The sequence below is a fragment of the Pecten maximus genome, chromosome 13 (assembly GCF_902652985.1).
Source record: "Pecten maximus chromosome 13, xPecMax1.1, whole genome shotgun sequence".
Taxonomy (NCBI): domain Eukaryota; kingdom Metazoa; phylum Mollusca; class Bivalvia; order Pectinida; family Pectinidae; genus Pecten; species Pecten maximus.
In genome coordinates this window covers 7,809,782-7,819,188 of record NC_047027.1, presented here as the reverse complement: position 1 = coordinate 7,819,188, position 9,407 = coordinate 7,809,782, and positions in this window count along the sequence as shown.

The following is a 9,407-nucleotide window of genomic DNA, read 5'->3' as shown; positions in this document are numbered from 1 at the left end:
AACGGCCAAAAAAAAAAGACGGGGTTTTTACCCTAAAACCAAGGGGGAAACGGTTTACATTACGGGGCCAAGGGGAAAATGGGCCCCCATTAAAGCCCAAGGGAGACTGGACCTTAAAGCAAGGGAAAGGTTCCCTTTTCCCCAACCAAGGGGAAACTGGTGCCCATTACAAGGGAAAAATGTTTACCCTTAAAAGCCAAAGGGGGGACGGGGTTCCCCAAATAAGAAGGGGGGAAAGGGGAAGTTTTCCTTCCCCAAAAGGGGCTTTTTACCATTAAAAAGCAAGGGGGGGTGTTTCCCCCAAAAAAGAAAGGGAGGACTGAGACCCAACACCAGGGGACTTTTCCCCCATTAAAAGCCAAGGGAGGGTTTTAAAAATTAAAAAAAAGGGGCCAAAGGAAAAAGGGAGTTTACCCACATAAGACAAGGACCCGAAGACTGTGTTACCCATTACAGGCCAAGGGAAGACTGTGTTACCCATTACAAGGCCAAGGGAAGACTGTGTTACCCATTACAGCCAAGGGAAGACTGTGTTACCCATTACAGGCCAAGGGAAGACTGTGTTACCCATTACAGGCCAAGGGAAGACTGTGTTACCCATTACAAGGCCAAGGGAAGACTGTGTTACCCATTACAGGCCAAGGGAGGACTGTGTTACCCATTACAGGCCAAGGGAAGACTGTGTTACCCATTACAGGCCAAGGGAAGACTGTGTTACCCATTACAGGCCAAGGGAAGACTGTGTTACCCATTACAGGCCAAGGGAAGACTGTGTTACCCATTACAGGCCAAGGGAAGACTGTGTTACCCATTACAAGGCCAAGGGAAGACTGTGTTACCCATTACAGGCCAAGGGAAGACTGTGTTACCCATTACAAGCCAAGGGAAGACTGTGTTACCCATTACAGGCCAAGGGAAGACTGTGTTACCCATTACAGGCCAAGGGAAGACTGTGTTACCCATTACAGGCCAAGGGAAGACTGTGTTACCCATTACAGGCCAAGGGAAGACTGTGTTACCCATTACAAGGCCAAGGGAAGACTGTGTTACCCATTACAGGCCAAGGGAAGACTGTGTTACCCATTACAGGCCAAGGGAAGACTGTGTTACCCATTACAGGCCAAGGGAAGACTGTGTTACCCATTACAGGCCAAGGGAAGACTGTGTTACCCATTACAGGCCAAGGGAAGACTGTGTTACCCATTACAGGCCAAGGGAAAGGGATTTCCCATTACAGGCCAAGGAAGGACTGTGTTACCATTAAAGGCCAAGGGAAGACTGGTTACCCAAGGCCAAGGGAACTGTGTTACCATTACACCAAGGAAGAGACTGTTACCCATTACAGGCCAAGGGAAAGACTGTGTTACCCATTACAGCCACCAGGGAAACTGGTGTTACCCATACAGCCAAGGGAAGACTGTGTACCATACGGCCAAGGGAAAGATTGTGTTACCCATAACGGCCAGGGAGGACTGTGGTACCTTACAGGCCAAGGGAAGACGTGTTACCCATACAAGGGAAGAGGTGTGTACCCATTACAAGCCGGGAAAGATCGTACCATTGCTTTCACCAAGGAAGACTTTTTATTAAGGGCCAAGGAAGACTGTGTACCATTACAGGCCAGGGAAGACTGTGTTACCCATTACCCCCAGGGACAAAAAGGTACCATGGCAAGGGAAACTGTGTTACCCATTAAGGAAGGAAAGTGTACCATTACAGGCCAAGGGAGGACTGTGTTACCCATTACAGGCCAAGGGAGGACTGTGTTACCCATTACAGGGCAAGGGAAGACTGTGTTACCCATTACAGGGCAAGGGAAGACTGTGTTACCCATTACAGGCCAAGGGAACACTGTGTTACCCATTACAAGCCAAGGGAAGACTGTGTTACCCATTACAAGCCAAGGGAGGACTGTGTTACCCATTACAGGCCAAGGGAAGACTGTGTTACCCATTACAGGCCAAGGGAAGACTGTGTTACCCATTACAGGCCAAGGGAAGACTGTGTTACCCATTACAAGCAAAGGGAGGACTGTGTTACCCATTACAGGCCAAGGGAACACTGTGTTACCCATTACAGGCCAAGGGAAGACTGTGTTACCCATTACAGGCCAAGGGAAGACTGTGTTACCCATTACAAGCCAAGGGAAGACTGTGTTACCCATTACAGGCCAAGGGAAGACTGTGTTACCCATTACAGGCCAAGGGAAGACTGTGTTACCCATTACAGGCCAAGGGAAGACTGTGTTACCCATTACAGGCCAAGGGAAGACTGTGTTACCCATTACAAGCCAAGGGAAGACTGTGTTACCCATTACAAGCCAAGGGAAGACTGTGTTACCCATTACAGGCCAAGGGAAGACTGTGTTACCCATTACAGGCCAAGGGAAGACTGTGTTACCCATTACAGGCCAAGGGAAGACTGTGTTACCCATTACAAGCCAAGGGAAGACTGTGTTACCCATTACAAGCCAAGGGAAGACTGTGTTACCCATTACAGGCCAAGGGAAGACTGTGTTACCCATTACAAGCCAAGGGAAGACTGTGTTACCCATTACAGGCCAAGGGAAGACTGTGTTACCCATTACAAGCCAAGGGAAGACTGTGTTACCCATTACAGGCCAAGGGAAGACTGTGTTACCCATTACAGGCCAAGGGAAGACTGTGTTACCCATTACAGGCCAAGGGAAGACTGTGTTACCCATTACAAGCCAAGGGAAGACTGTGTTACCCATTACAGGCCAAGGGAAGACTGTGTTACCCATTACAGGCCAAGGGAAGACTGTGTTACCCATTACAGGCCAAGGGAAGACTGTGTTACCCATTACAAGCCAAGGGAAGACTGTGTTACCCATTACAAGCCAAGGGAAGACTGTGTTACCCATTACAAGGCCAAGGGAAGACTGTGTTACCCATTACAGGCCAAGGGAAGACTGTGTTACCCATTACAGGCCAAGGGAAGACTGTGTTACCCATTACAGGCCAAGGGAAGACTGTGTTACCCATTACAGGCCAAGGGAAGACTGTGTTACCCATTACAGGCCAAGGGAAGACTGTGTTACCCATTACAAGGGAAGACTGTGTTACCCATTACAAGCCAAGGGAAGACTGTGTTACCCATTACAAGCCAAGGGAAGACTGTGTTACCCATTACAGGCCAAGGGAAGACTGTGTTACCCATTACAGGCCAAGGGAAGACTGTGTTACCCATTACAGGCCAAGGGAAGACTGTGTTACCCATTACAGGCCAAGGGAAGACTGTGTTACCCATTACAGGCCAAGGGAAGACTGTGTTACCCATTACAGGCCAAGGGAAGACTGTGTTACCCATTACAGGCCAAGGGAAGACTGTTACCCATTACAGGCCAAGGGAAGACTGTGTTACCCATTACAGGCCAAGGGAAGACTGTGTTACCCACTACAGGCCAAGGAAGGACTGTGTTACCCACTGCAGGCCAAGGGAAGACTGAGTTACCCATTACAGGCCAAGGGAAGACTGTGTTACCCATTACAGGCCAAGGGAAGACTGTGTTACCCATTACAGGACAAGGGAAGACTGTGTTACCCATTACAGGCCAAGGGAACACTGTGTTACCCATTACAGGCCAAGGGAAGACTGTGTTACCCATTACAAGCCAAGGGAAGACTGTGTTACCCATTACAGACCAAGGGAAGACTGTGTTACCCATTACAGGCCAAGGGAAGACTGTGTTACCCATTACAGGCCAAGGGAAGACTGTGTTACCCATTACAGGCCAAGGGAAGACTGTGTTACCCATTACAGGCCAAGGGAAGACTGTGTTACCCATTACAGGCCAAGGGAAGACTGTGTTACCCATTACAGGCCAAGGGAAGACTGTGTTACCCATTACAGGCCAAGGGAAGACTGTGTTACCCATTACAGGCCAAGGGAAGACTGTGTTACCCATTACAAGCCAAGGGAAGACTGTGTTACCCATTACAGGCCAAGGGAAGACTGTGTTACCCATTACAGGCCAAGGGAAGACTGTGTTACCCATTACAGGCCAAGGGAAGACTGTGTTACCCATTACAGGCCAAGGGAAGACTGTGTTACCCATTACAGGCCAAGGGAAGACTGTGTTACCCATTACAGGCCAAGGGAAGACTGTGTTACCCATTACAGGCCAAGGGAAGACTGTGTTACCCATTACAGGCCAAGGAAGACTGTGTTACCCATTACAGGCCAAGGGAAGACTGTGTTACCCATTACAAGCCAAGGGAAGACTGTGTTACCCATTACAGGCCAAGGGAAGACTGTGTTACCCATTACAGGCCAAGGGAAGACTGTGTTACCCATTACAGGCCAAGGGAAGACTGTGTTACCCATTACAGGCCAAGGGAAGACTGTGTTACCCATTACAGGCCAAGGGAAGACTGTGTTACCCATTACAGGCCAAGGGAAGACTGTGTTACCCATTACAGGCCAAGGGAAGACTGTGTTACCCATTACAGGCCAAGGGAAGACTGTGTTACCCATTACAAGCCAAGGGAAGACTGTGTTACCCATTACAGGCCAAGGGAAGACTGTGTTACCCATTACAGGCCAAGGGAAGACTGTGTTACCCATTACAAGCCAAGGGATTGGCCAAGGGAAGACTGTGTTACCCATTACAGGCAAGGGAAGACTGTGTTACCCATTACAGGCCAAGGGAAGACTGTGTTACCCATTACAGGCCAAGGGAAGACTGTGTTACCCATTACAGGCCAAGGGAAGACTGTGTTACCCATTACAGGCCAAGGGAAGACTGTGTTACCCATTACAGGCCAAGGGAAGACTGTGTTACCCATTACAGGCCAAGGGAAGACTGTGTTACCCATTACAGGCCAAGGGAAGACTGTGTTACCCATTACAGGCCAAGGGAAGACTGTGTTACCCATTACAGGCCAAGGGAAGACTGTGTTACCCATTACAGGCCAAGGGAAGACTGTGTTACCCATTACAAGCCAAGGGAAGACTGTGTTACCCATTACAGGCCAAGGGAAGACTGTGTTACCCATTACAGGCCAAGGGAAGACTGTGTTACCCATTACAGGCCAAGGGAAGACTGTGTTACCCATTACAGCCAAGGGAAGACTGTGTTACCCATTACAGGCCAAGGGAAGACTGTGTTACCCATTACAGGCCAAGGGAAGACTGTGTTACCCATTACAGGCCAAGGGAAGACTGTGTTACCCATTACAGGCCAAGGGAAGACTGTGTTACCCATTACAAGGGGTGTTACCCATTACAGGCCAAGGGAAGACTGTGTTACCATTACAAGCCAAGGGAAGACTGTGTTACCCATTACAGGCCAAGGGAAGACTGTGTTACCCATTATAGGCCAAGGGAGGACTGTGTTACCCATTACAGGCCAAGGGAAGACTGTGTTACCCATTACAGGGCAAGGGAAGACTGTGTTACCCATTAAAAGCCAAGGGAAGACTGTGTTACCCATTACAAGCCAAGGGAAGACTGTGTTACCCATTACAGGCCAAGGGAAGACTGTGTTACCCATTACAGGCCAAGGGAAGACTGTGTTACCCATTACAGGCCAAGGGAAGACTGTGTTACCCATTACAAGCCAAGGGAGGACTGTGTTACCCATTACAGGCCAAGGGAAGACTGTGTTACCCATTACAAGGGAAGACTGTGTTACCCATTACAAGCCAAGGGAAGACTGTGTTACCCATTACAAGCCAAGGGAAGACTGTGTTACCCATTACAGGCCAAGGGAAGACTGTGTTACCCATTACAGGCCAAGGGAAGACTGTGTTACCCATTACAGGCCAAGGGAAGACTGTGTTACCCATTACAGGCCAAGGGAAGACTGTGTTACCCATTACAGGCCAAGGGAAGACTGTGTTACCCATTACAGGCCAAGGGAAGACTGTGTTACCCATTACAGGCCAAGGGAAGACTGTGTTACCCATTACAGGCCAAGGGAAGACTGTGTTACCCATTACAGGCCAAGGGAAGACTGTGTTACCCATTACAGGCCAAGGAAGACTGTGTTACCCATTACAGGCCAAGGGAAGACTGTGTTACCCATTACAAGCCAAGGGAAGACTGTGTTACCCATTACAGGCCAAGGGAAGACTGTGTTACCCATTACAGGCCAAGGGAAGACTGTGTTACCCATTACAGGCCAAGGGAAGACTGTGTTACCCATTACAGGCCAAGGGAAGACTGTGTTACCCATTACAGGCCAAGGGAAGGACTGTGTTACCCATTACAGGCCAAGGGAAGACTGTGTTACCCATTACAGGCCAAGGGAAGACTGTGTTACCCATTACAGGCCAAGGGAAGACTGTGTTACCCATTACAGGCCAAGGGAAGACTGTGTTACCCATTACAAGCCAAGGGAAGACTGTGTTACCCATTACAGGCCAAGGGAAGACTGTGTTACCCATTACAGGCCAAGGGAAGACTGTGTTACCCATTACAGGCCAAGGGAAGACTGTGTTACCCATTACAGGCCAAGGGAAGACTGTGTTACCCATTACAGGCCAAGGGAAGACTGTGTTACCCATTACAGGCCAAGGGAAGACTGTGTTACCCATTACAGGCCAAGGGAAGACTGTGTTACCCATTACAGGCCAAGGGAAGACTGTGTTACCCATTACAGCCAAGGGAAGACTGTGTTACCCATTACAGGCCAAGGGAAGACTGTGTTACCCATTACAGGCCAAGGGAAGACTGTGTTACCCATTACAGGCCAAGGGAAGACTGTGTTACCCATTACAAGCCAAGGGAAGACTGTGTTACCCATTACAAGGGAAGACTGTGTTACCCATTACAAGCCAAGGGAAGACTGTGTTACCCATTACAGGCCAAGGGAAGACTGTGTTACCCATTACAAGCCAAGGGAAGACTGTGTTACCCATTACAGGCCAAGGGAAGACTGTGTTACCCATTACAGGCCAAGGGAAGGACTGTGTTACCCATTACAGGCCAAGGGAAGACTGTGTTACCCATTACAGGCCAAGGGAAGACTGTGTTACCCATTACAAGCCAAGGGAAGACTGTGTTACCCATTACAAGCCAAGGGAAGACTGTGTTACCCATTACAGGCCAAGGGAAGACTGTGTTACCCATTACAGGCCAAGGGAAGACTGTGTTACCCATTACAGGCCAAGGGAGGACTGTGTTACCCATTACAGGCCAAGGGAAGACTGTGTTACCCATTACAGGCCAAGGGAAGACTGTGTTACCCATTACAGGCCAAGGGAAGACTGTGTTACCCATTACAGGCCAAGGAAAGATTGTGTTACCCATAACAGGCCAAGGAAGACTGTGTTACCCATTACAAGCCAAGGGAAGACTGTGTTACCCATTACAGGCCAAGGGAAGACTGTGTTACCCATTACAGGCCAAGGGAAGACTGTGTTACCCATTACAGGCCAAGGAAGATTGTGTTACCCATTACAGGCCAAGGGAAGACTGCGTTACCCATTACAGGCCAAGGGAGGACTGTGTTACCCATTACAGGCCAAGGGAAGACTGTGTTACCCATTACAGGCCAAAGGAAGACTGTGTTACCCATTACAGGCCAAGGAAATATTGTGTTACCCATTACAGGCCAAGGGAAGAATGTGTTACCCATTACAAGCCAAGGGAAGACTGTGTTACCCATTACAGGCCAAGGGAAGACTGTGTTATCCATTACAGGCCAAGGAAAGATTGTGTTACCCATTACAGGCCAAGGAAAGATTGTGTTACCCATTACAGGCCAAGGGAAGACTGTGTTACCCATTACAGGCCAAGGGAGGACTGTGTTACCCATTACAGGCCAAGGGAAGACTGTGTTACCCATTAAAAGCCAAGGGAAGACTGTGTTACCCATTACAAGCCAAGGGAAGACTGTGTTACCCATTACAGCCAAGGGAAGACTGTGTTACCCATTACAGGCCAAGGGAAGACTGTGTTACCCATTACAGGCCAAGGGAAGACTGTGTTACCCATTACAAGCCAAGGGAAGACTGTGTTACCCATTACAGGCCAAGGGAAGACTGTGTTACCCATTACAGGCCAAGGGAAGACTGTGTTACCCATTACAGGCCAAGGGAAGACTGTGTTACCCATTACAAGGGAAGACTGTGTTACCCATTACAAGCCAAGGGAAGACTGTGTTACCCATTACAGGCCAAGGGAAGACTGTGTTACCCATTACAGGCCAAGGGAAGACTGTGTTACCCATTACAGGCCAAGGGAAGACTGTGTTACCCATTACAGGCCAAGGGAAGACTGTGTTACCCATTACAAGCCAAGGGAAGACTGTGTTACCCATTACAAGCCAAGGGAAGACTGTGTTACCCATTACAGGCCAAGGGAAGACTGTGTTACCCATTACAGGCCAAGGGAAGACTGTGTTACCCATTACAGGCCAAGGGAAGACTGTGTTACCCATTACAAGCCAAGGGAAGACTGTGTTACCCATTACAAGCCAAGGGAAGACTGTGTTACCCATTACAGGCCAAGGGAAGACTGTGTTACCCATTACAAGCCAAGGGAAGACTGTGTTACCCATTACAGGCCAAGGGAAGACTGTGTTACCCATTACAAGCCAAGGGACGACTGTGTTACCCATTACAGGCCAAGGGAAGACTGTGTTACCCATTACAGGCCAAGGGAAGACTGTGTTACCCATTACAGGCCAAGGGAAGACTGTGTTACCATTACAAGCCAAGGGAAGACTGTGTTACCCATTACAGGCCAAGGGAAGACTGTGTTACCCATTATAGGCCAAGGGAGGACTGTGTTACCCATTACAGGCCAAGGGAAGACTGTGTTACCCATTACAAGGGAAGACTGTGTTACCCATTAAAAGCCAAGGGAAGACTGTGTTACCCATTGCAAGCCAAGGGAAGACTGTGTTACCCATTACAGGCCAAGGGAAGACTGTGTTACCCATTACAGGCCAAGGGAAGACTGTGTTACCCATTACAGGCCAAGGGAAGACTGTGTTACCCATTATAGGCCAAGGGAGGACTGTGTTACCCATTACAGGCCAAGGGAAGACTGTGTTACCCATTACAGGCCAAGGGAAGACTGTGTTACCCATTACAAGCCAAGGGAAGACTGTGTTACCCATTGCAAGCCAAGGGAAGACTGTGTTACCCATTACAGGCCAAGGGAAGACTGTCTTACCAATTACAGGCCAAGGGAAGACTGTGTTACCCATTACAGGCCAAGGGAAGACTGTGTTACCCATTACAGGCCAAGGGAAGACTGTGTTACCCAATACAGGCCAAGGGAAGACTGTGTTACCCATTACAGGCCAGGGGAAGACTGTGTTACCCATTACAGGCCAAGGGAAGACTGTGTTACCCATTACAGGCCAAGGAAAGATTGTGTTACCCATAACAGGCCAAAGGAAGACTGTGTTACCCATAACAGGCCAAGGAAAG